We start from the raw sequence: 27,835 nt of genomic DNA, 5'->3' as shown, positions 1-27,835 counted from the left end.
GATAAGAGCAATACAATAGGAGATAAGGTCCGAGGATAGCAAGGGGCAGGCCATACAGGACCTTATAGGTCATGAACATAATTCTCTGTGCCAGCAGGGCAAAGGATGTCATCAGCATAGGCAAGTTTTATAACATAGGCCATAAAAAGAGAGGGGTGAGCAGCTCAAGTTGCCTGGTGGTTGGAGGTAAGAGAAAGTCTCTCAGAGGAGGTGGTTACTTAGTGGAGGGTTGAAGGATGAACAGGAGGCATCTAGGCAGAAGGAAAGGGGCAGTCCAAGTACAGAACATGCTACAGCAGAGGGTGCTGAGAGACTGTGGTGTATTCAAACATGGTAAAGCTGGTACACGAGGTGGGGAGGAGCCAGGGAGTGGTCTGAAACACAGCAGAGCAGCAGAGGAGGTTGGCAGGGACCAGATTCATTAACTGGTTGATTCACTTACTCAAATTTTATTGAACACTAGGTCAATGTCAGATATTGCACTAGGACTGGTAACAGATGTACACAACAGTCAAAGATTCTTGGTCTCATGGAACTTACTTTCTGGAAGGGGAGGTTGACAAATACACAAAAACAGATAAATGACAAAGCCATGAAGGAAATGAACACGAGGCCAAATTAGATAATACCTTTTGGCAGGAAGTTCAGGAAAGGCCTGAGGTGGTATTGCAATCAGATAACTGAGGCATAAGAAGAAACCAGTTGTTAAGAGTTGGTGGAAGAACGTCCCTGGCTTTGGTCTCAGTGTCACCACCTGTTTCATTTGGTTTCTTTCTTTTTAATTGAGAGACAGAAGTCATGGAACAACACAAGCAGACTTTTAACTGCTGGTCTGGCAGACCCAGGATCAATTCAAACTCTGCCCCGTTCTTGGGAATGTCGCCTCTTAGGCAGGTTCTGGGGAAAGCACTGTGAAAAATACAACCACGGAACCGCAGGTCGGATGACGCACGGAGAGGCTGTCTGGACGGTTCCCAGCCTTCGTGGAAGTCTATAGTTGAGGGCTGAAGGGCAGCAGTCCTCGTGTGCTCTCGGAAGATCTCTCCGGCTGTTCCGTGCAGGCTGGAACGCTGATTTAAGTGAGAGTTTCCGACAGGAGAAATATTTACAAGTGAGGCCTATCATCTCCATCAAGTTATAACATTCCCTGCACAGCAGAATAGTAAAGGTACTTGAATTTAACCTTTCCTAAAGGTGGGAGTAGCATTTTTCCCCCAGATCCAAGCTCACGGCGGCCTATCTGCGCAGTCCCTGCCTAGGCAGCGAGAAGCAACGCTCGCCCGGCCCACGAGCCTGGTTCCTTCTAAGTGGTAGGACCTGGTGCTGCTTCCTACGACGTCCCTTCCATTTACCTCGGGCATCGCCCCCAGATTTGTTTGGGGCTCGACCCCAGGCCCCGCCCGCCCCAGCACCACCTGCGGGATCCTCTTTTTGTCGGCCGCTCCCCGGCTCCTCCCCAGCGTGGTCACTTCTCGGCCGCCTCCTTCCTGCTCAGCTTCCGGGCCCGCCTCCTTCAGCCCCGCTTCAATCTTTCCTCCCTTCTGGGCTTCTCTTCAGCCCTGCCTGCCCCAGGCCTCTCTCCAGCTTGGCTCTTCCTCCCTGGAGCTCCGCCTACGGCCCCTCCTTTCAAGCGCGGCCCTGGCTCTCGGCTCCGCAGGGCCTCCAACACCTTCCACGCTGGTCTCGCGCTCCTCTTCCCGGCGTTGCTGCCCTCTCACTCCGCCCCGCCCCGCCCAGTCCCCCGCTCCAGGCTGGCGTAAGCTAGTCTCTCTTCCCGCCCTTAGCCCCGCCTCTCGCCTCAGTCCCTCCTCCCCGCCAGGCCCTGCCCCGACCCCGCCTCTCCATTCTCCCCGCCTAAGCTCTGGACCTTTCCTAAGCCTGGCTTAGGGTGTGGGGAGAGCCCACGCGCCCGGAGAGCCGGGCTGTGTAGGGGCGGGGCTGCGGACTCCAGGCGCTTGTGTCCCTGTGTCCTTCTTGGAGACGGAGGCGGGTGAGGGGGAGGGGGAGGGAGGACCTGGGGCCGAGGCCGGAAAGGCGGGCGGGGCCGAGCAGAGGGAAGCCGCTCTGGGCGCCCCCACTCCTGCGCGCCTCAGTGGTGCGGGCCGAGGGGAGGACTCGTGGCTGCTGGGCCCGCGCGGCTGTCAGTGCGGCGGGGCGCGCGAGTGGCGCGGCACTGGGTGGGCCGAGAGAAGCTGAGGGGGCGCTCGCGGCAGCTGGAGCGACTCCCGCGCTTGTGTTCAGCTCCTCACGCCGCGGTCGGGGCCGCCTTCTTCCTCCCTCTTTCCCTCCCTTCCGCCCCCGAGTGCGGCGGCACCGCCTCCTTCTGCGCCGCGCGCTTCCTCCAGACCTCTCGGTGCGGGTGAGTGGGGGCCCCGGGCGTCTCTTTAGGGGTGCGAGGGGGTGTTCCTTGTTCCTTTTCGGTCACCCACCTCTTCGCGCGGGCCACTGCCTATATTTAGAAACTATTTTTTCGGCCATTCTGGGAGTCCCGGGAACCTGAGTAACTCCGGCCCCCTCCCCCCGCACCTCCCTCAAACCCGGGCCAGCCGCCCTGGGTACCCGGCCCGACCCATCCGCTCCGCCTCCGGGCCGCCCTGGCTTTCCCTGCCCGCTCCCTCCTCCCGTTCCGGGCCGGGCCTGGGCCAGGAGTTCGCGTGGTGGGCCCGCGCCCGCTCGGAAGTTGGAGTCTTTTGTGCTCGCGCCCCGCCTCGCCCCGCCCGGCGAGGGGGGGGGTGGGAGAGGAGCGGAGGCCGCGCCAGGGAGGCCTCGGGCGGGCCGGGCCCAGGCTTCTTCCGGCTCCCCGTCCCGGGCTGGGTCTGCGGGCTCCTCGAGGCGCGAAAAACTGGTCCTGCTTCTCTCTCCACCGACCCGAGCGCCTCCTCGGCCCTCACCTCTGCCGGCCCCGGGCTCGCACGCCTTGGGCTTGGAGAGGAGGAACAGGCCCTCGAGTTGGGGCGGTGTTGTGCACTTTACGCGGCCACCTTCGCAGCGGAGCCTTAGTTTGCTCCTCCGTGAAGTGGGAGAAAGCCTCGCTGGTTGTGGATTCAGGGAGGGAACTAATAAGATGTGAGAGAAGTGTTTAATACCAACAGGTAGCTTTTAATGGATTTTGGCTCAGGAATTTCATAAGCCTTGTTTCATTTAATGTTCACGATGGCCTTCTGGGGTTATCCCCATTTAGAAATCAAGTCACAGAGAGGTTAAATAATTTGCTCCAAGTCACACACACAGAATTGTAAAGCCATGGTGCTAATACCTGTTATTTATCTGTTAGTGTAAACTTGTGTAATCTCTTAATGCAGAGAGGATTTTGAGTTACGTTTGGGTCACACAGTTAAAGACGTAACTCCGTTCTCCCTAACTCCTGAACCAATGTCCACTATACTATGGGTGAAATAGTTTATTCTGGGGCTGTAGGAGGTCCAAGGGAAAGGAAGTTAAGTATGACTTTTTTGGATGCAGGGGACTCCAGGTCTCAAGCTAAACTCAAGTTCTCTGGGGTTTTCGCTCAAGAACAGCTTAAGTCATAAACAGTGAAGTACATCCTTTATTTTGCTTTTGGCATGTTCCTCCTCCCAAACTTTGCGTGTTCTCTATAGAGTGTTTAGATTTATGCCTTCTAGTTGGGGGTTGGGGAGCAGCAAGTGGCTCAAGTCAACTGCTTCAATTCCCTGCCTTCAAAGAGTTGTATTTCTCTCATTTTAAGATAAAGCCCAGAGTTACAGTAATAGCAAACTAAAATTAACTTTGGCAAGTTCTAGTTTTCCCAGTGTATTTGATCTCCGGTGTGGGGAGTGTCTAAACAGGCAGGGAAGTTCCTTGGCCCGGTCTTGAGGTGTTTCCTGATGATTGCTTTAGTTCTTTGGAGTCTGGAATTCTGCTGTGCCCTCCCACCCCCCTTGCCAAGATTCTGGACTTAGGAGTTTGTGTTATGTAGGAGCTAGAAGAGATCTTACAGACCTTCTGGTCCCAACTTTTTAATCTGCCTTTCCCCTCTTATTAACTGAACATTGGAAAGGGGAAGAAGTTGTCTTAATGCAGACTGCCTTAGTGGCAGAATCAGAACTAGAATCCCAGCCTTCTGCCTCCTAGTCCAATAATATTTTTATTTCTACCATACTTTGTCACCTTTTGAAAGGGCACTGAACTGCTTAAAACTACTTAAGGCCTTGAAACCAGGAATCCTGAGAAAATTGAAACCGCAAGGAAGTTGGTTAGTTCCAGCTACTCTATCCTTGCCTCAGGTTTAGCATTAAAAGACCAGGTTTTGTGCACAGGTGTAGCAGTTCTTGTTAGTCCATCACTTTTATTGTATACTACTTTATTTAATGGTTTATAGTACTCTTCTGTAACCATTATCTGATTTCATTTCTGATCCAGTTCTGTGAGAGAGTTCGCAGACTTTGGTTTATATCTTTTTACCACTCTAATTGAGAATTGAGATGCAGCAAAGTTAGGGCGCTTGCCTTCGATCACCAACTTAACAAGGGGTGAGGATGGGACACCTTTCATGGGCAGGGGATTTGATGTAGCAGCATAAACTAAGCCACTCATTGTTGCTCTCTGAGTTTCCTTATCTGTATACTCTCACAGGGTTGAATGGGTACTTAGAGAAATGCCTGTGAAAATATATAAGATGAAACTTACTTACCATTTTATTCTTTTTAAAATGTACAGTTCTGTGGCATTAAATGTGTTCACGTTGTTGTGCAGCCATCACCCCCATCCTTGTCTAGAACTCTTGTCCTTCCCAGCTGAAATTGTCCCCATTAAACACTAACTCCTGTTCCCCTCCCTGCAGCCCCTAGCAACCACCATTCTTTTTTGTCTGTATGAATTTGAATACTCTAGATACTTCAGGTAAGTTGGTATTGTATAGTATTTGTCCTTTTGTGACTTGTAGAGTGGCACTGTTAGTGCCTCCCTTAGTGCATTAAAACACCTCAGGGTGCTCTGTAAATGCAAAATGATTATCAGTCTTCTTCCGCATTAGGGTGTGGCATGCAGCCCCAGAACAGGAGACCAGCCCTGGTTGTGCCTGTGATTAAATTTTCTCTCCCTTTTATCCCCACTGTGTAGATTGACTTTCCTTATCACTGAAGCCTTTTTGGAGATACCTGCTTGTCCCTTCTGTGTCTTTGAAAGAGACCACCTACCCTTGAAATAGAACTCAGAGGACTCTCCACCCTCATCTTGTTTGCACCTGCCCTCTGACTGTAGGGTTTGGGCATTTGGGGCTGTAGTCATTAAGAATAGCAGTGCTATGACAGCAGCTCGGATCAAACTGATCAAACTACTCAGAGAATGATTAAGTGGATTACCTTTATGAAATGCTTCTCTGTGCCCTCCTTTTTCCGTAAAGGCACACAAGAGGGATTAGCCTTTGGGTTCCTAGAAGGTGTTTATGTATGTATCCTCATTGCTTGTAGATGGTTAAGATGGAGTTAAATGCATTTAGCCCTTAAGAATTCACTTTGGCGTGACTTTGTGTGTGTGTGTGTGTATTTGGAGGGGTAGGGGTAGAATGTGGTATTTATGAAGGGTAGTTGGAATTTTGTCTTGAAACCAACAGTGGTTGGGGTGGGAGGTGTTCTGGAGATGGGTAATAATAGGACAATGAACAAATCTGAGCAAGTTGAATTTTCCTTAAAAATCTGGTGGCCAAATATTGCCTGTATATTTAAGTCCAAACTCCTGGGTGTGATAATGAAGTCAGAGTGTGTTGAATTGTTTATTGGATAGAATCTTACAGTAGAGGAACTTTCAAGACATGTAGACCAGCCAGCTACCTGGCCAGTATTTGAATTGGCTACGTGTTTAGATTCTGTTCCATTGGGCACATCATTATTGGAGAACTTTCCATTCACCAAACAATTATTAAGCATCTTGCATGCATTGTGCTAAGCTTGGGAGTTTGGGTGTATATAGCCTAGTGGAGAAGACAGGCAAAGAGGCAGGCAGTGTGAGAAGTGTTGTGATTGGGACAAACACCATGAGAACACGAAGGAATGAAGACTGACCCCATCCCTGGAGGGTCAAGGAAGTCGTCCTCTAATTCTAAGTTGGCTAAGCTCAGACCTCAAGAAAGAGATAGATATAAGCTAGGAAGAGATTTGGGGAGTCAAGGAGACACAGATAAAACTGTTCTAGGCAGAAGTAATAGCAAGTCTAAAAATGGTGGTGGTGACAGGTGAGATTTTTGGCCACTTACTGTATCTACCAAATATTATTATAAGCATTTAACGTGTTAACCAATTTCTTCCTATAATCACTCTGAAAGGTATGCAGTATTCCTACTCTCATTCTGTAGGTGAGGAAGCAGACCTAGTGGGTTTAAATGAATTTCTCCAAGGATTCCTGGGTAAAGCATAAAGTATGAGATGGTGGATGTGTTGAGATGAGACTGGGAAGGTAGGCAGAGTAGAGGCCAGATTGTGAAAGGGTCTTGTTGCCCAGGTTGAGTAGTTTGGACTTCATTTTGAGGTGAGGGGGTCATGATCCTTTGTGCATTTTAGAAGAGTATCTCTTTCAACCTGTTTGAGGAGTGAATTGGAGGGCTGGAGTGACATAGGCAGAGACTATTTAGGAGGTTGTTGTAGTAATGCAGGCTGGAAGTGATGGTGTTTCAGATGAAGGGTGTGTGTGTGTGTAGAAAGAAGATGGAAGTGATTGATGAGACAATCAGATTGTTGGTGTGGAAGGTAAAGAAGAAATCAAGGATGACTTGTAGATTTCTGCCTGGCATAGCTTTATAAATGGGGTTGCTGTTTATTGAGGTGAGGACACAGGAGAAGGAGCACATAGAGAGTGGGGAGGATTTCTCATGCAGGTTCTTAACATCTGCTTTCATTTACCTTTTAGTTATTGATTCTAGTTCTCTGGGGAGGGGTCAGATGAGGGGTAAGGGAGAGTATGGCACACCTGTCCCTGGCTAAACTGGATGATGTAAACACTAGTTTTGCAAAGGGTAAAACACTAGATCTGAGACATCCAGTCCATGCACAGCCCTGAAGACTGCTTATGTTAAGCCAAGGAAAGCTTGTGTTTTCTTCAGAAACAATGTCTTTTGACACTCTCTCTCCATGTACTAGTATATCCCTAAGTCACTTCTGCTTATTCTCTGCTGGGCACTGGGAAAACAAACATGAGTAAACAGCTTGAGGGGCTCATATCCAGAAGGGCAGCAGATCTCAGTGTCTTAGATACACTGGTAGAGGGAGAGGGTGGGGTGGGCAGGTCAGGGTGGGACAGGATGGAGAAGGGACCAGGAAGGATTTTTATTAGGGACAGGAGTCAGGAGACCCTACTCTGTGCTCCAGTCTTTTTGTCAAGTGGCAAAGATCCAGGCTTATTCAAAGGTCCAGGTTTATTCATCTGAATAATGATGGAAAATAATGACTAGATGACCCCTAGGGTCCCTTTTAGCAATAACATTTTTATGATTCTGGATGATGATTTAGACAATGTATCTCTTGGAGAGATTCTTTTCTCCTCTCTTCCCTCCCGCTTCCCCGTTCTTTCTTTGCTAGGCAAGGGTGGGGAATAGAGGTGGAGATAGGGTTTTCACACAAGTATCTTTAAAAACCTAGTTTTTTTCAGTTTTATGTATAAAATGCATGGACTGGAGGGGAGATGACAGCAATTAATATTAGTCTGTTTTCCTACAGCTGCCCTCTACGTGCTGTAAGGAAAATTTCACACCTTACAGCTGGGGTACAGCTCACAGACTCAGGACTGGAGAGAGGGGGGCAGTGGATATATTGGGAACCTAGTCATGCCCTTGAGGATCATTTGGTCTGGTCCCTGCTACTAAATCAATGTGTGTGGGGTTGGCTAAGCCCCTTTTCCTTCTCTGGCCCCATTTCTTCAGGAAATGTCAAATAATAATCTTCATAAAATAACCTGAAATTCTGTAAAAGCTGAAAGGGTGGGAGCTGGGGACAGAAAAAAGATTGGAAGTCCCTTTCTAGTCACCTTTCCCTCCCTGCTTAATTTAGAGACAGGTGTCTGCCCAAGTATCATTATTATCTTTTCTGACTATTTCTACAGCTCTTCCATTTTTCTCATAGTTCTAGTGTCTGTCACTTTGTAACTGCCTTCATGTCAATACATGTGCTGTACCTCCTTGGAGGAGGGGCGGAAGGGTGGGATATTATCCTTAAGTTCTTGTTCACATCTCCATGGAGCCATTCAGGCTGTCCAATGTCCCTTCGTCTCTCTATGCTGGAGTAGGGATGGGGCATTTGTGCTTGGATTATTCAGTTTTCTGAGGCTCAGAAACATGTATTTGGAGTGCTCCACTGACTAAAGTGCAAACCTGGCCGTCCTCCCAACATGTCCATGCAGTTCCACTAGGGAAAATAGCATTCACTGGGCTTTTGATGCTTGCCAGACTTGTTCATTGTAATTATCTAATACTGTCTAGGATCTCAGTCTTCCTAAAACAAGAGGGTTGGACTGGATAATCTTTTTTTTTATATACAATGTTTTTAATAAGGTATTATTGATATACACTCTTAAGAAGGTCTCACACGAAAAACAATGTGGTTACTACATTCACCCATATTATTCAGTCCCCCGCATACACCATTGCAGTCACTGCATCAGTGTAGTAAGATGCCACAGTCACTACTTGTCTTCTCTGTGCTACGCTGTCCCCCCCACATGATCCCCCTTCCCAAGATTCCCCCCCACACCATGTGTACTAATTATAATACCCCTCAATCCCCTTCTCCCACCCTCCCCCACCCCCTGTCCTCTACCCCTCCCCTTTGGTAACTGCTACTCCCTTCTTGGAGTCTGTGAGTCTGCTGCTGTTTTGTTCCTTCACTTTTGATTTGTTGTTATACTCCACAAATGAGGGAAATCATTGGTACTTGTCTTTCTCCTCTTGGCTTATTTCACTGAGTATAATATCCTCCAGCTCCATCCATGTTGTTACAAATGGTAGCATTAGTTTCTTACAACTGAGTAATATTCCATTTGTGTATATGTACCACATCTTCTTTATCCATTCATCTGCTGATGGATACTTCCATTTCTTGGCTATTGTAAATAGTGCTACAATAAACATAGGGGTACATATGCCTTTTTGAATCTGAGAAACTATATCCTTTGGGTAAATTCCTAAGAGTGGAACCCCCGGGTCAAATGGTATTTCTATATTTAGTTTTTTAAGGAACCTCCATATTGCTTTCCACAATGGTTGAATTAGTTTACATTCCCACCAACAATGTAGGAGGGTACCCCTTTCTCCATATCCTCGCCAGCATTTGTTGTTGTTAGTCTTTTTGATACTGGGCATCCTTACTGGTGTGAGGTGATATCTCATTGTGGTTTTAATTTGCATTTCCCTGATAATTAATAATGTGGAGCATCTTTTCATGGGCCTGTTAGCCATCTGAATTTCTTATTTGGAGAATTGTCTTTTCATATCCTCTGCCCATTTTTTAATTGGGTTATTTGCTTTTTTGGTTGTTGAGGCATGTGAGTTCTTTATATATTTTGGATGTCAACCCCTTGTCAAATATGTCATTTACAAATATATTCTTTCATACTGTAGGCTGCCTTTTTGTTTTGCTGATGGTGTCCTTTGCTGTACAAAAGCTTTTTAGTTTAATGTAGTCCCATGTGTTCATTTTTGCTTTTGTTTCCCTTGCCTGAGGAGATGCATTCAGGAAAAAGTTGCTCATGTATATATATTCAGGAGATTTTTTGCCTACATTGTCTTCTAAGAGTTTTATGGTTTCATGACTTACATTCAGGTCTTTGATGGACTGGGTAATCTTGAATGATGTTTTTACCTTTTCACAGTCTGAATTTCTGTGTTTATAGAAGTGGCCTAAGAATTTCATCTCTGGAAGGAGAAGGGTCATTGAGAGTATCTCAGTGAAGCTTTGGGTTCACAGATTGCTTTCAGTATATAAACAGACGAATATTGCTTTTTCGAGTGGACGGATTACTTAAAAATTGCTTGTGAAATGAATTTATCGAATTGTCTGCTGAGTTCCATTATGAACTTGGAGCTGTTGTCCCATGGAACAAACTTGGAGGCCAAGACTGTAAAAAATTATGTTTAAGTATGTAGCAAACTGTTTAAAATCATTTAATAAAGGAAAAATAAAAAGCACTAGAAGATTCTCAAGCAGTACTAGGACTGGAAAAACACTAGATGAGAAATTTGCATTACCTTACAGCTTTAGCTTTACGAGGTAGATACCTTTACTGAGGTAACCTGGTCCTTGAAATGCCATGTGTAGAGACTGAATAGTTCTGTTTATTTGTCAAGGTAAGAATCATTGCTTTATTCAAGTAAGTATTCTCTTTCAGAAGGCCAGGTTTAAAAGCTTAATGTTATTGGCCAGGTTTTCTTCATTCCAGAGGCATTTATCTGGTATTTAGCTGTCTTTTGTTTGTTTTAGTAAGGATTTCACTAAGCCTAGTTAAAGGTACTATTTGCATGGTGTCTGTTGATCTGTTTGTCTAGTTTCCTTTGCAATTCTTTGTGCTAGTGAAAGCAAGTTTCAGCAGTAGATTTAAAAGAATCCTTTTCATAACTCATTATTTCTCTGGGTCTGAGTTTCCTTTTTGGAAGGTATGTTCATGCTACACTGAGAAGTTGAAATGTTTCCTGCTTACACAAACCATTTTGAAGGCTTTGGGACTTAGTTCTTGCAGATAGCTCTAAACTGGCACCTAGGAGCAATGCTGTCAGTATAGTAATGGTAGTTGTGCCTGAATCAGTTGAACACAAGCATAACTTTTGTTCAAACCTTAAAGACTCACCCTAAATTGATTTTTACACCAATTAAAATAAACTCTTAACTAAAATTAGAGTCTTAGGTAGAGTTTCTATGCTAAGTAGGTTACGTAGCTGCCATAACATGATTATACTTAGAAGTCCAGCTGCCTTCCATCCCTAAGCTCAACCATTCATTCCAGGAATTTGGAGTGCCTACTGTGTGTTCTCAATATGGAGAACCAAACCAAATAAGACATGATTCTTGTCCTCAGATTACTTTCAGTTTTGAGAGGGAGAGAGATAAATATGGATTCTAGCTTCTTAAACCTGCTACCCTAACCCAGGTTGAGGATTCAGACTGGAAATAGCAGAACTGCTGGATGTATCAGTAAGCAAGGAGACCTGTTTCAATATCTGACTTTTAGTGTTTAGGTTTATTTTTGGCCTTCCCTCCCTCTCTCCCTTTCTTCTATATGTTATCCATTTTTTTTTAATCCTCTATTTCTGAGGTGTGCTATGTCTAATGTGTAAAGTCAAGGACATTAGGGGACAACCTTGTCCTTTGGGGTTGGGTGTTCAGACATCTGCCTGGTGCTTTCCCTCTTTTCCTCACATCAGTTTTCTGGCTGGCTTCCAGAAAGATTTTATATTGTCTTCTTATGTAGGAATGAAGAAAATTAAGTTTCGTATTGAATTTTAACTTTTATTATATTCAGTTTTGAAATAAAATAGTTCTCTATTTTGCTTGCAAGTGAAAATTATTTGAGGTGTGGTTTCTGACATTTCATTGACCATGACTTAGTAAATGTGATTAAATTGTGGTTCTTGAAGCCCCCTGTCTTAGTCTCTGCCAGCCTTTGAACATTTTGCAGCCTGGAGCCTTAGGAAATGGAGGGAATGTTGAACTTACCCTGATCTTTCAGGGTTCCTCCTTTTCCCTCTTTCCTACCCTCAAAAAATAAATGTGATTTGGGATGCTGTGTTGTGTTCATGGTTTCTTCCAACACTCTAAGCATTGCTTATGAGATCTAGAAGAAGAAATAATGCCTGTGTCCATCCTTGAAGGTTGGGGACAGTATTGAAGTGAATCCACCTGTATTGGAGCCCACTGAATGTCTTCCTTGGTGCTGTGAGGGAGGTAAACATACTCTTCCCCTTAGGGAACCTGTGGTCTCTTCAAGAAGAAAAGATAATAATGAACATGCAGCTGATACTAAGGGTGTAGAGAGCCAGGATTGGAAGATTAAAAGTCCACTCTTGTTCCCTGGCACTAATTTGGCCAGGTAACCTGGAATAAGTAGTTTTCCCTCTCTGAACCTCCATTTTTTCTCATCTATAAAATAGGGTTATATTCTACATCCTGCCTTCCTCACAATGTTTTGTGAGGAGCAATTGAGATAATGTTAGTAAAAGTATTTTGTAAAACTAAATGATGCAGTTTATATGTGAAGAATCTATGAGTCATTTAGTTGTCAGAGGTAATAGGTAAATGAATGACAGACTTTTCCATAGTAGGGGAGATCCCTCTGTGTTGGAGAGATCAGGAAGAGTAGTCCGAACTAGCCTCTAGGGATGGGAATAATAACAATGGAAGCATTTAGATAGGCAATGATGGTACAAAAGACTAGGTAAAGCAGTGAGTGTTTTCCAACTTCATATTCAAATCATAGGGTAGGTGTTTATTCAGCTTTAGTAAGTTATTGTCAAATTGTTTTCAAAGGCATCCAGATCACATTCTTATCGGTGTATGTGAGAATTCCTGTTGCTCCATGTCCTTGTCAACACTTAGCATTATCTATATTTTCATTTGAAGCCATGCTGTTTGGTGTGTAATTACAGAGGTGAGTTTTAAGAACCATAATAAGAACTCTCAGGTAGCAGTACCATGAAGGGGTAAAGTGATTGGGTAGTTCAGAGGAGGGAGAGTTGCTTCATTTGTGGGTGTGTGGTGCCCAGGGAACACTTATGGAGGGGTGAGTATTTGAGCTGGCCTTGGTCGGGGGTAAGAGTAATGGCTGTTTATTATTCAGGACCATCCCAGGTTCTAATATTCTGTCAGGTTGTGCTTATAAATTGTGAAACACAAATATTTCTGTGTGCTGTATTTCCCAGATTACTCAAAAGCAGCAGCAGTTGCTTTTCCCAGTTGCTGTGCTGCTTCCTTTCACCTCCCCGACTTTTTCCAAAAAGTACAGTTACAGGAGATTTAGGCTATAGAGATGGAGAGGACATTCTGTGCAATGGGAGCAGCTTGAGCAGAAACGCAGATGAGTGACTAGATGGAGTGGCATCCCTACTCCTGCTAATGGGGGAGGACGTGTCCCATGCTTTAGAGGTGAATGATACATTCTCATAGCCCCTGGAGCAGGTGGAAAAGGTCATACCTTTCCCCAGTGAACTTGTATTTAAACTGAACAGAAGGGTGAGAATGATCTCTGCCTATAATTACATCATTTCAGGGAAGAAATTAATACAGCAAACAGTTATACTTGCATGTCCACAGAGAGTTTGTCTTTTAAAATAAAAGGGGAGGGAGGAGTACACCAAAACCTAAAAAGCTTAGTTTTTTAGAACTCATCTGTTGCTTGTATATTTGCTTAAGAAAAAATTGCTGTTTCTTTTTGTCAGCTTTTATCCTGCTGAGTGGACTCTACTGGATGTTTATTTTCTGTAGTTTTATCAAATATTTTGAAGGCTCGTGTGAACATTGGTAATTTTTAGAGCCTTTCTCTTTGTTCTGTCAGCAAATATTAGAAAATGTACCTTAAATTATCTGGTTGATGGAAATAAGGTGGCCCTGCCTGCCCCCAGAGAACTACACTTTCATGTTGAACATTAGTCAGCTCCTGATCTTGTGTCAGGTCCTAGGGTATTTGTCAGGAGAGTCTGGGTATTAGAGCTGCCACTGGTGATATTCACCAGAGAATATTGAGGCCTTCTATTGAAGAGATGTAGTCGAGTATTTGATTAAAAATTTGATCCGGGTTCTAAACTCTGCCTCTCATGTTTATAATACCTACCATGAATTGGGTGCTCATTGTGTTGAGATACTATACTTGGTACTTGGTTGAGATAGCATGTGTTCATACTGATAGAACTGATACTTACTGGTTTACTATGTGATAAGCTCTTTATGTAAGCTTTTATGTATGTATATGGAAACCATTTTAATATATGAATTTATATATAAATGATTTAAGATGTATTTATATATAAATCTATATATAAAATGTATATTTATGAAGTTTATGTAAATCTATATTATGTATAAACTTTATATATATATGTGTGTAAAAGTCATTATTCTCAACGAAGTAGGTTCTGTTGATCATCATCATGTAGATAGGCAACTGAGACACAAGGAGATTAAGAAATATGCCCATAGTCATACTGCCAGTAAATGGAGTTGCCAGGATTTACACCTGACCAATTCTTATTTTTAATATGAAAAATTTCAAACATATAGAGTAGACAGAATAGGTTAATGAAGCATGGTGGACCATCAGTCAGATTCAACAGTTATCAATTCAGTCGTATTTCATTTATATCCTTGCCTACTTCTCCTCATCCTGTGGTTTGAAGAAAATCTCAGCATATATTTTGCCCTTAAATATTTCACACCGTATTTCTAAAAGATGACTTTACAAAACACAACTATAAAGCCGTTAGCACATCTTATAAAATTTAACAGTTCTTTACTACCATCAAAATACAGATTGTATTTAAATTTCCAGTTGTCTCATAAATGTCACAATCCTTTACAATTTGTTTGATTTAGGATTCATATAAGGTCCACACATTGTAATTGGTTGTCTTTTTAGTCTCTTTTAATTTATAAGTTCATTTCTATTTTTTCCTTATATGTTGAAGAAACAGTTGTTTTCTTATAGTTTTCCATATTCTGAATTTTACTCAGTGCATCATTGTGCCTTTTTTTTTTTCCCTCAGCTCAACCCCCTTTGTGGTGTGTTTAATGTTTCTCTGTCCTCTGTGTTTCCTGTAAATTGGTGGTTGAATTTGAGGGTAGTATCTCTTAATCCTCATGGCAGCCCTACAAAAATAGCTCTTGTTCTTATTTTGCAGATGAGAAAATAGACTCAGAAAGGTTGGGTGACTGGCCAAGGCCTCACAGCAACTTTGGTTTGAACACAGACCTTTTTGCCTTCAAATCTTTTGCCTCTTTGTTTTTCACCACTCATCCATTCTGTGAACTTGAGCAAATCATTTTAAGATCTCTGGGCCTTAGGTTCTTTGATATGTACATGGAGAGTTCTTACAGTAGTATTCTATGTGTCTATTACCATTTGAGTGGCTTGGTACTAGATGCTGTGTGATACTCATGAATAAGACTATCTTCAATGTAGTTAGCCAGGGACTGTAGAACGATACTGTTTCAGACATGGAGCCTGTTTTGGCTATTGTGGGGCTATCTTGCCCCTTTTATGCCATACTCCACACTGCTGCCGGGTACCTTCTCCTGAAACTGTTTTTGGTTTATACTGCTCGTAAATCTAGCTTGAGGGACTTAGTAAATAAGAAACAAAAGTTTTTTCAGCAATAAACCTTCCCTCCTTGGATTGAGTTACTGTTTCAAGGGCAGCTAGATTTTTGTTTTGTTTTGTTTTGTAAAGGTGTAACTGCTTTTATGGAAATGCTCAGGGAATGTGAAGATGATAGAACAATAGTGATGGAGTGTAGCATGGGGAATGCCTTCTTGTTTCAGGGGAGCATACGTTTAGCACTGTATTGTTCACTTCCAAGGACATCTTACTGTAATGGGGCAATTGTGCTCTTATGCAAAGTAAAGGAACCTCTTTAGTTGTGGAATCCAGGGAGAAGAATTTTAAAGGTATTCCTTTGAGGGGAAGGGAACTAAGATGCAGAGTCCATCTCACTGGCTAGCCAAGTCATTAAGTGAATGTGGTATATAGGAGTTCAGTGCAAGTTTGGATCTGTAGTAATTTGGGTGGCAGACAGGCTGCACTGGGGTCCAGGCCATTGTTAAACTACTGTAGATATTAAAGTCAGAAGTCAAGAAGTGAGATTTAGGGTGTTTGTATTCCTAGAGTACCCTGCATATAATAAGTACTTAATATCTTTTTTAAATATTTCTTTTGAAAAATATTTTGACAGTGGATCAGAGTCAGAAAAAGGCTGTATAAATCATTGGTTCTAAAGCTCTGGATTCAAGTGAGCTAGGACCCTGGATAGCTCCTTGGAAAAGGAGTTCTGACGAAAGTTTTGGAGTCCTTGGGAGACTCCTAAATCCTTTCTGTTCAGGTCTTTTCAGAGGCTTTTACCTTCTAGATCAGCCCCTACCGTGTTTTTGAGTTGGAGCCCAGGTTGAGAGATTGGGACTGCTTTTCAGTGGAGATAATTGAGTATGAGATCAAAGGCCCTGGCATGTGGGCTATGAGGGTGACTGATTTCTCCTGAAGAGAGAGGAAGGTTTTTGAGGAAGTAGCAAGAGCTGGAGTCTGATGCTGATCATGAATGATTTTTTTCTATTCACAGGAATGGGAATAGTGTCCTGCTACTGTGCAGAAGTCTCTTACTGAGTCCTCTGTCAGACTCCTTGTGCACTGGCCTGTCCATGTTTAAGAAGCTTGTAGCTTTTTTGGGACTCTGAGGCAAAGGGACATGGCTCTGAATTTTGCACAATCCTTTGGAGTAACAGCCCAGTTTGGCAAAATGCTTGCATTTACAGAATCACATTATTTATTTCTCTCCTTCATTCCACATATGGCTTCCTTATTGGCTGGTTCCTTTAGATAGAGCATATTTGTTTCCAAGTTTGTCAAAGCACACACCATTTCCTGTTTTGTTTTTGGTACCCAAAGCCAGTGCCAGTTGCCATTTATCACCAGGCTAACACTTTTTTCTTTAAAATACTTAGTCAGCTATAGTCATTTTTGTTTACCTGCTTGGTCCCTATGGGCAAACCCAGCTGTAGATGGAACTCTTAATTTTGAAAAGGGATTTTACAACGTTAAAGTGCTCATAGCCCCCTGGGACTAGAAATTATTTTCATTTTACTAGGAACTTTTGGTGCCCCTGTCTCCTGGCTTTTCTTGGGACTTTACAAGGACAGCAAACTACTCAAAGCTTAGTGAACCTTGTCCTTGTAAAATTGGCATTTTTTGCAATCTCTTTAACCCTTGCAAGGTAGGGAGAAATGGGTCTGATTCCTCATTAAAGAAACTATGGTATCTAATACAAATCAAAACTGTTTTACTTATGAGTTAGTACCTGGTCTTTTTCCCCCACTAGCTGCAATGAGCAGCAGCTCTCACATGTTGAAAGTAGGTGACTTTATGAGTAAGTGACTCTTCTTGCTCCCTGTTTCCTTTGGCTTCTTATAATTACTGTAACACTGTCATCTAGTATGTGGAGCACCATGGTAATTTCCATGACAACTGATCATGATTTCCCAGATAAAGGGAAGAATCTAGTAAGTGTTAGGAACCGGAAAAGGGTATTGTATAAGTTCTTGTGATACTAGTAGAATTTTGAGCTGGAAAGGACTTTTCTGCAGCAACTGCCTAATTAAACCATTTCCTTTTACAGCCAAGGAAACAGTGGTCCACCGATGTTAAACAACCTCCCTAAGCATCATTATATTGTGGAATATATACGGTATCCTCAGCCTAGTGTTTAGTGTCTTCTATATGGCTCTTTTTTTTCATTATATTCCATTGGATCATGAGCTCCACAAAAGCTGGAACCATGTCTATCCTGTTAATGTTTTCCCTGTACTTGCCACAGAACCTAAGTATTTTTTTTTTTTTTTGAGAGGGCATCTCATATTTATTGATCAAATGGTTGTTAACAACAATAAAATTCTGTATAGGGGGGTCAATGCTCAATGCACAATCATTAATCCATCTCAAGCCTAGTTCTCGTCAGTCTCCAATCTTCTGAAGCATAACGAACAAGTTCTTACATAGTGAATGAATTCTTACATAGTGAATAAGTTCTTACATGGTGAACTGTACAAGGGCATTCGTCACAGAAACTTTTGGTTCTGATCACGCATTATGAACTATAAACAATCAGGTCAAATATGAATATTCGTTTGATCTTTATACATGATTTATATGTGGATCCCACATTTCTCCCTTTATTATTATTATTATTATTTTTATTTTTAATGAACTGCTGAAGTGGTAGGTAGATGCAAGATAAAGGTAGAAAACATAGTTTAGTGTTGTAAGAGAGCAATTGTAGATGATCAGGTGTGTGCCTGTAGACTATGTGCTAATCCGAGCTAGACAAGGGCAATAAAACATCCACGGATGCAGAAGCTTTCTCTCAACACAGGGGAGGGTGAGAGAACCTAAGTATTTTTTAGAGGGAACGGATAAACTATGTTGGAGTTTTTTAAACTGGACACATTGCTGCATATTGGATGATATATGAAATCACAGGATAAAACATGTATTTTCCTGAACTATGAGTGTTCTTAGATTTTTTTTAAGTTGGATAACTACTAATTTAAATGTTTACTCTATATAATAAGTCATGTTATAGATAAGTTAGCATGAATTTCTTTTAGATAAAATGAGAAAGCATTCATTAAGATTAGCATGTATAATCTGGGGGGAGGCACGGGGAGGGCTGTGCAACACCAAGAAGACAAGTAGTGACTCTATGGCATCTTACTATGCTGATGGACAGTGACTGTAATGGGGTTTGTGGGGGGGGACTTGGTGAAAGGGTGAGTCTAGTAAACATAAGGTTCCTCATGTAATTGTAGATTAATGATACCAAAATAAAAAAATATGTTAAAAAAATGAGAAGGCATTAAGTAAATTACAAGAATACAGTAGGCCCTTTGACTTTTATCCAGAGGGTCTTGTGTTGCCAGATCTTGTGTGCCAGATCATGATATTTTTAGGAGAAGCTAGAAATCTGATTTTAAAAAATGAGATCTGATTTTAAATGTTAGCAATTAACTCAGATTTTTAAACAAACTTGTGTGGGTCAGACAAAACACATCCTTGGGTTTCAGCTTGTGTTTGTGAACTGTTAGATATAAGTAGGTCTGGCAGGAACTATTGGACAGGGCCAAATGGATGGGTAATGGGTCAGAGATGGCAGCCATTTTGAGACTGGCCCTTTTTTGGTTTCAAACCATAGGTTGGAGTAGAAAAAATGAAGTTAAGACTTGATAGGTTAGGAAAATTCCCACATTAAACATCACCTTCTGTGGGAAGAGCTTCTGTAAGCTCACAGGATATCTTCAGTCCTTAGCATCACATGCTCCCCTTGTATTGTGGATAAAACTAAGATCAAGAGAAGGAAGCAGAGCTTCATCCAAGCAGCAGCCATGGGTCCTCAGCAGGCCCTGCTTCAAACTCCAGACTGTGAGTGGTTGGTCCTGCCTCACACACTTTTAGGGGAAGGAGTTTCTGGCGCACTTTGAGTTGTTTGAGGTGACAGTAATGTGCTCAGCCTCATCTTGGTGCAAAGGGTCTATTTTTGTCACTAGCATCAGATTTGACCTTATTTTTTTCTACCTAGAAAGGTGTAGAGGACAGCTTGGCAATAAGGACAGCTTGGCAATCTCAGCGCCAAGATATATTCCTCCTGGTGTCTGCCTTGCCTCTTCTATTCCTATTTCCTCCCCTCCAGCTCCTTCCTAATTGAGTGCTGCTACTCTTCTGCACCCGCTCCCTCCCTTTTATCCTTCTTTTTCTCTTACTGTTGCCCTCCTTCGTGGGAAATTCTTGTAATGCCACTGCAGTAGGCAGAGCCTGGAATTGGACTTGTTTTCCAGTATTTTCAAGGGGGCCTCCTCTGAAGTAGGGCAGCTAAATAAGGGAGATTAGACATCTTGAAACTCTCCTCCTTTCTACCCCTAGCCGGCAGGTTAGGATAAAAATCTCAACTCTGGGCTCATATAGTCGGGTGCAACCTCACTTTGCTGCCTTCTGTCAACAGTGCAGTGTTTAACACCTACTGTTCCCCTGTGCTTCTTAGATAAAATGTTTAGCACCTACTGTTACCTTGTGCTTCTTCTTAGTTAGAATGACTTTGTTTTGATAATTCTCGCTGAGTAGAAATCTTTCTCAGCTCCCTGATTTCTTTACCTGACAAACTCTTACTCATTTTTCATACCAGTTCAAGTGCCGCCTCCTCCATGAAGCTTTCCCTAATTACCCCATAAGCAGAATTAATTTTGATCCTATCTGCTCTTTGTTTCTACCTCTGTAGTTATACTCTGGTGCTGTGTCACAACTGAATCTGCTCTCATTTGTGAAATTAAGAACTTATGAGCTAGGGGACAGTGTGCTCCTACTTCTGTTTCCCTCATGTCTCTGTAATAGGTCTGGCATAAACAGTACTTGCAGAATGGACTGAAATGTATTTGTGCCAATACCCATGGTATAAAATTGAATGTTAAATGCTACAGGTGAAATACTGCAGTGCTCTAGAAGTTGATGGGAGTTCTTGAGAGCTTACAAGAAAAATCTAGGAAGCATCTAGAAGCTGATAGCATTTGAATATGCCCTTTAAGATTCAGAAATGCAGTTTTGTAAAGATGGGAGGAAAAACATTTTAGATGGAGAGAGTGACTAGAGGTAAAAGCAGTGAGGGAAGTACAAAAGTCGGACCCTAAGTACTAGTCCACCCATTCCATCAGCCAGAATTCCTGCTAGAATGTGGGGGAAATTTAGAAATGTAGCTAAATTTCTAGGCTAGCCTAAAGGAAATTCTCTTTTCTCCTATCTTTTATACCTTTTCTTCTTTCTGTTCTCTTTCCTTCTCTCTATCTCATGGCCCACTTGCCTTTTATTTTTGGTTTCTCCTCAACCCTTTCACTCTCTTTCATCTTTCCATTTCTCCAGTCCTTTTATTTTTTTTTTAAACTTTATTGTTACCTTTCCCTCCCCACTTTGTCTTTCTTGCCCTCTTCCCAGGCAACCCAGGAAATCCAGGCCTTTGAGTTGAGATCTATCAGCTGTAGAATATTTAACTCCAAATAACACCTCCCCTTGTGAAGCTGAGAAGTCATCATGGCATAATTGCTTCTCTTCCGTCTCTTATGTTTTATTGGCACTGACTTTTTTTAACCTCCCACGATACTGGGGGTGTCGTTATCATTTTATTTTTTTTTTAGTGGTTGTCAAAATGTCAATTTTAATGAGAAATTTCTGCAGACAGGCCTGCCCTTGAGTGGTATGAGCCTCCAGGCAAAGCCAGGGCTGGATGAGTCAGAAATGCTCATGGATCTGTTTTCTCATGCATACAGGTGTCTAGGCTACACAGACACACACATACTCACACACTCACCCTCCCTCCCTCCTATCCCTACAAGTTTGTATTTTTTGTAATACATACACAATTAATGAAAGAGGTGCACACATTTCTCCTCTCCATATGCATCCTGTACTATCCCCCTTACACTTTCAAGTCACCTACTCCTTCTTCCTGCTTTCTGCCCGTACATTTGTCCTTCTTTTCCTCCTTGCCACTGTTTTCTACCTACATACCCAGAATTGTGTATGCCACAACGTATCTGCAAGCCTGTCAGACACCACACTATCCACTCTCTTATGTATTCACACAAGTCCTCCCCTACACACAGACACTGACATCTGCCTATGCCCCAGGTCTCATATATTCAGTAGCATAGCACTATTGATTGCATTGCCCTCGGGTATTTCTAATCTTCATAAGAGACATTTTCGAACAAGATTTGAAAGGAAATGTCTTTTCTGGCAGCTAAGTTAGTGGACTGTTAGGATGTCTGTACCATGACAACTTCTACTAAGGCCCCTAGAATAACGCTGTTAATGATGGGGGTGAAGGAGAGCCAGATCAGATAATAGCAGGTTGCTTCCAAATGGCAGTGTTATGACCCAAGATGGATTTGAACCTAGGCCCAAACTGGATCCTGTGATTTCAGAGTTCACGTCTGTTGCAAGATGGTCATATGCTTAACAAAACAGCCAAGCCATTGCATAGTTTCAAATCAGACTCTCTGGGGTGGGGTCTAGAAACTATTTTTAACAAGTTCCCTGAGACCTCCTTTGTGTAGCCAGGTTGGAAACACAGCAAAAGAAAGAGCTAGAAGTAAGAAGATCTGCATTATCTTCCTATACCACTGTTGACAAGTTACCTTCTCTTTTGAGGTCCAGAAAAGTATATAGTATGTATATATAGTATATACAGAAAAGTATATAGTATATAAAAGTATATAGTGTAACAAAGTTCATGCTCATAAAGGACTCTTTCAGCTCTAAAATTTCATGCTGCATTATGATGAGTTCGGTTTGGGATCCTTTTCTACCACAGAAGTGTCCATTCTCTGGGTCCTGGGCAGCGCGTTTTAGGCTTTTGCCACAGGCCAGCAGAGGCATCATAGGCCCTGACCTCTGTCAGAAGCAGTGACACGGCTCCTAATTACAAATGGATCGATAGGCAGCCAGGCCTGAGGAGGCTGGAGAAGTGCTCCTAGCTAGGGAGAATTTGGTTACCCTGAAATGGATCTGGTTGCAGTTGTGAACACAACAGTTTTTCTGGTATAGGCCTCCTTCCCTGGGATCAGCAGGCATGGCTCCCTGAGCAAACGGGGAAATGGTTAACTCATATCCCCTTTTGACATGGGTCCCTCACCTTTATAAACTCATACATCATATGATGCTAGGTACATAGTTCAGGTCCCCTCAGATGAAAAAATTACCTCTTGAGTACTTAAGTGTTAAATGCTGTTATGTTCATTTTGCCTAACTCGATAGGTTAGAAAAGGAAACTGAGGCTCAGGGAAGTGAAGTGACTTGGCTGCCCTGTGTCACACAGCATGTTCTATTGTACTACACTATAACATTTCTGAGCATTTGCTACAGTGATTCCAAGCTGTGTACTATTTTCTACCAGGGCCATCCCTTACCCTTTTACAGACTGAACCCTGGAGCTCAGGCTTTTTTCCTGGAGCTCTTCAAAGTCTGGAGGATATTCTTTAAAACCAGTGGTGAAGAGGATGGGGGGAGATGTTCTGCTTGTTTTTGCTTTCTCATCTCCTTTCCAAGGTCCCTAAGGAATGAGCAGGCTCTAATGGGACAGATCAGTCATCCTTTGGGATCAGTGGGAGGGCTTCCTCCTGCATGGAGTGCAGAGTCAGGTTTCTGAACTGGCCCTGTGCAAGAAGCAGGGAAGGGACTCATGACTGGGTGTTTCTCGGCATTGTAAAACCTGAGGGTTTAACATGCTCATCTACCAGTGTGTTCAGAGCAAATTCTCCATGTTGTTGGTTATTCAACAAATATTTATTATCTCCTATATGTCTAATGATTCCCAGTTGAAGACCCAGTCCCTGCTGTGAAACACCCCTCAATCTAGCATCAAACAAGGAAACAAAGCACAGTATTCTGTGTGTATCTTAGTAGCGGCATGTGCAAGGGACTGTGGGATTACAGAGGCATGAAGGTAGGTTTTCCTGGTGAAGATAACTGCACTGTGCTTTGAAGGATGAGTAAGAGTTGAGGCAGGCAAGGCAAGGAGGGCACTCCAGACCAGGGAACTAGTACAAAGAAAAGCATAAAGATGGGTCCATAAAGGGGGTGGGGCATTAGAGTAGTCCCTAACATGGAGCAAGTTAGATTGACAGCCCTAAACCCTTGCCCATTGCCAGTTTTAGGGCTGTAATAGTAGCCACTAAATGGCAGTAATACAGAAGCAGCAGGTGTGGAGGAGGTGGATTTATTAGATGCTAACTGAAACTTAGGTCTAGGGAGGAAGCTAAGGGAGGAAAGCTGAAGAGCAGCAGCCCTCTGTCCTCTAGGCCAAGCCTGCTGAGATGCTTGGGGTTGTTGGCAGAAAGCTTGTCTGACCCAGGCCATGGCTTTGCTTCTCTGATAGCAAAATCCTGTGCTCCGCTCAGCCTGCCCCTCCTTTTGTGTTCTTTAAAAAAAAAAAATTTAATGGAATCTGTTCAAAATACCCCTGAAATGAAATTACATTTTTAACTCTAATTACCCTAATTAAAACTTGACAGCCGTAATCCTGGAATGGCAGATATGCTAAGTACTCCATGCCTGTGACAAGCTCACTTACCCAGATGGAATGTTCTGTTCTGGGCTTAGGATAAAAATTCTTTGTGTGTTTGTCCCCTCAGCACTGCCCCATACCCCCAATAGCAGTTTAGTTTTTGGCTTCACAGCTTCTCCAATCTAGGACAGCCATACTTGTGGGCTGCAGGCTTGCGCAGGATCCCTAATTTCAATAGAGATCCCTCTGCATCCAGAGGTGACGCTTCTGATGATTTTTACCACATACCTTTGAGTTCTCTCTAAATTTGAAGTTGGACTGCATGCCCTGAGCCTTAATGTGGGTGAAATCACCTGACATTGGGGACCAAGGGTCTGTGCTTGTTAGAAGGCTGTCTGCTGTAGGGCTAAATATGGATCTGGGATCAGTTTATAACTGGTTTTAAGGATACAATTTGAGGTTAGGGACAGGGAGCTCTGAAAATAGGATCCCTCTTTTCACATATGTCAGCTAGAGCCACCTAGCGAAATGCCTGATCATGACTCCTACCTTAACTGGTTACCTGTCTAGACTCAAGGACCATGATGGGAAAGGAGAGAGTCAGCCCTTGAAGCTGAGCTATAGCTTGTGGTTCTGTTAGAACCAAAGATTCTCATGTTCTAGTGACCTCCTCTCAGCCTGGAAAACTGTTCAGTGAGCAGACACTGGGTGCTGTGTTAGGTACTAGCAATGGATACAGAGTTGAATAAGACACAGTTCTTGTCTCTGAGATGCTTAGAATTGTAGGAGAGGGGAGGTGTAGTGGTGGGTGAGGGACAGCCATCTATATGACTAATTATGTAAGGCAGAACAAGCAAAGACTTCTCATAGGTGTTGGCAATTGAGCTTGTCTTTGAATAGGTAATATTAGCAGAGGAATGTAGAAGGGCATTCCAGGTGTTAGGAAACTGGGAAAAGGCAGGAAATTACCAGGTGATAGTTTACACAGTACAGCATGGAGGGAAGGATATAGTAGAGGATTAGGGTTTAAACTTTATCCTGTAGGCAGAGGGGATCCATTAAGGGTACAGGGCTGTGGTAACAGTGTGTTTGATAGATTGGGAGAGAGGGTGACTGGACACAGGAGATTAGTTAGAACAGGTGTCAGCAAACCATGGCCTGTGGGCTGAGTCCAGTCTGCTACCTCTTTTTCTGAAGTATTGGAATACAGCCATATTATTTGTTCATCTATGACTGCTTTTATTAACAGTGGTTAAGTTGACTACTACAGAGGACAGCACAGGCCACAAAGCGTAAATGCAGAAAAAGTTTGCTGATCTCTGAGTTAAGGTTAATACTGAAAATTCTTAAGAGAAGATAAATGTCAGGACTAGGCCTGAAATGGATTGGAGGTGTCAAATGAGACTTTTCAGAAGAGGAGACAGCATGATGCCTACCCTACCTCTGTCCTACCTACCTCTTAGAACTTTGTAAAGCTCAAATTTGGTGAAAGTCACCATGGTCAGAAAAGGATACAGTATGCAGGCAAGTCTGATTTGCCCTTAGAAGCTTTGTGAACTTGGGCAAATCACTAAACTTCCCAGAAGTTCAGGTATATATGGTGAATAGAATGAAGAAAAAAACCCAGATTCTTCTGAGAGTAAATTCTGCCACTTCTCTATACCTCACCCCAGTTTGTAAGTCTAAGCACGCTTTAATGGGAAATAATTTATCCTGGAAAACCTGGAACGTAATTTGAGTTGAGAGGTTAGGGATGGGCAGAGGGTTTGATCACCTAGAGCAACTGGTGTTCTGGGACATGGGCTCAAGATAATTTGGGGATAGCCCATACCCTTTCTCTTTCTCAGACTGCTGGTGCTTGTTTTGGCAAGATTGAATTTATTTCTGTTCTTCAACTTAAGCATGTTAGGCCCCTGCAAAACTAAAGGCTGGAATTATTTCTTACGTGCCTCTCCCTGCCACTACACTGAACCACACCTACTCTCTTTTTCCTAGAACATTGTGCATCTACCCTACAGGATAGAAAAAATCCACTAAATGGGGAGACCGCAGTGGTGGGTTCCAAACTCAGTTCTCCCTTCAGCTTACTATGTGACTTCAACCAAATTGTATCATGTCTCTGGCCCTCCTGTAGGCTTATACAAAGACTTTAGCCACTCCTTGGAATTTGGGATTTCTTCTCTTAAGACCCCAACATCAACATTTTTTCACTTCCCTCATGTTCTTCCACTCCTTTTAGTCTAGAATATTAGTAAATGCCCACAGCTCAGTTTTTGAAATTCAATACCTTTGACTCTGAGGAAAGTAGTCATACATACCTCTAGCTGTTTTTACTAGCAGGTTTCCAGGAATTGCACTCGGTCTAATTGAATTTAGTTACACTGGAGTGGAACTGACACTGAGGGGTCATGTCCAGCTGACCCTAGAGGTTCAGCAAGGCATGATGTCTCTAGGATGAGCAGTCTAGTTCAGTACAGGCAAAGATTTGGCCCTGGGCATCTATGATATGGTAGAGGAAGGAGGGCCTGATCCAGGCAATTTACATACTCCCCCTTACCCCCCATTTATCTCATAACTGTGATAGGTGATATTAATCCCTATTTTACAGTCATGAGAATTTAGTGTTAGGTCATTCAATAGACAGTGACTTACTCATTGAGAATAAAGGGAAACAACTAAATATTCCCTCTTCCCAAGTAGGGGAGAGTGGTAGTTGTGACAGGCAAGTAAGGTGATGAAAGCTCTGAAAGGATAGATGGTAACAGTTACGTAACAGTGGCTAAGTACACCCAATTTAGGCCATAGAGCCAAGGTTCAAACCCAGGTCTATCTACGGGCTATTTCTACTATACCAGGCTGCCTTCCCTGCAAAAGGGTGGGGAGAGTGGCAAACTCAGATGCCAGTCCAGGTTGGCTGGCAGTCTCTGGAGAATGGCCACTGGTCAAGAGACCTGGCCTTGGATTTGAGCTGGGTTTTATTCCTAGGAAGTCCTGAGGTGTTAGGCAAGTGACAGAGACAGGGGCTCTCACATAGACCAGGGCCCATTTATAGAATAGAGCTTACCATTTTGTGCCCTCTAGAAGGTGAAGCCTGGTGGTCAGCCCTAGTAATGTGCTGGAATACTACAAGGAGCCCCATTGGCCAACTCTGTGGTGCAGAACAGGGAGAAAGGGTTGATATCCAGGCTCTGTGAGTAGAGGATGGAAATTAAGGCTTAGGCCATTTTAAATATTTCCTGCCTGGAGTCAGAATTAGTTTGAGGACTAGACATGAGTTGCTGAATTCCACCTGAAATGATAGAGCAAAGTTATTTAGACTGAGAGGGAAGAGAAGAGATTTTAGAGGCTGACAGTAGCCAGTCTTCAGGCTAAAAAAAAAAACCTTGTTCTACAAATTATTCCACCTTGAAAACTTGAGTTATTTTCTTCTCATCACAGCCTTTGCAAATGCTGAGTCCTTTTCCCAGTGACCATCTCTTGCTTTTTCTCTGACCATGGCAAGGTAGGCCTATGGCTAGCTCTGGACCTTAGCATCTTTCAGTCCTGCTGCTTCACCTGGAGTCCTTTCTTGGGAGTGCCTATTAGGGCTAGATGTGATTTCTTCATCTTAAAAAACTGGGTTTGGACTAGCAGACTGAGGCCCTAGTGTCCTAAATTCAGGAGCTCCTCTATCCACCAGACCTGAAATTCATTTATAAAAGGCTAACTCTAGAACCCATCCTTGGTATCTGGAGCCCTCACATAACTGGTCTGAATCTCAACTAAAATTCACAGATTCTTTTTTTGCCTGACCTACTTGTGATTTTAATTTTGGGGTAAAATCGGCATTATCTCTCAGGTCCTGGTCTTGTTTCCCAGAACTGGGGTTCTTCGGCTGAGTCCACAATTGCAAATCATTGTCATTGCGTTTTAATACCTATTCAAAAACTGATGTGTGAACTTGAAACTTGCAGGTCCAGGTTCTGCATTCAGGATCCCACAAAGTCATTCTGTACTGTAGGAAAGCTGGAGGATATGGGAAATTCTCTGATTTGGGAGTAGGAGACTGATTCTGGTCCTGCCACTGACTTCCTTCTGTTGACTGCACAGATCCTATCCCCG

General features: G+C 43.1%; 1 protein-coding gene and 1 long non-coding RNA gene across 5 annotated transcripts in view; one reads left to right on the top strand and one right to left on the bottom strand.

Annotated features, from left to right (window-relative positions):
- Positions 1-426: 426 nt before the first annotated feature.
- On the bottom strand, positions 427-1,986 carry LOC118971420 (uncharacterized). The gene is made up of 2 exons (XR_005059840.2): positions 1,416-1,986; positions 427-1,070 (listed from the first exon to the last, which is right to left on the bottom strand). It is a non-coding gene; the product is annotated as an uncharacterized lncRNA (long non-coding RNA).
- Positions 1,987-2,032: 46 nt separating this feature from the next.
- RALY (RALY heterogeneous nuclear ribonucleoprotein) overlaps positions 2,033-27,835 on the top strand; it is a 111,065-nt gene continuing 85,262 nt past the window's right edge. For 2 of the 4 annotated variants that reach the window (XM_017663490.3, XM_017663489.3), the window contains exon 1: positions 2,034-2,359. The gene's annotated coding sequence lies outside the window, so the exon portion shown is untranslated. Of the gene's footprint in view, positions 2,360-27,835 lie in introns of all 4 variants that reach the window. The other 2 variants (XM_017663487.3, XM_017663488.3) reach the window with 2 other exon arrangements.

Source organism: Manis javanica, chromosome 5, assembly GCF_040802235.1.
Source record: "Manis javanica isolate MJ-LG chromosome 5, MJ_LKY, whole genome shotgun sequence".
Lineage (NCBI taxonomy): Eukaryota > Metazoa > Chordata > Mammalia > Pholidota > Manidae > Manis > Manis javanica.
This window is presented reverse-complemented; position numbering and strand designations above follow the sequence as displayed.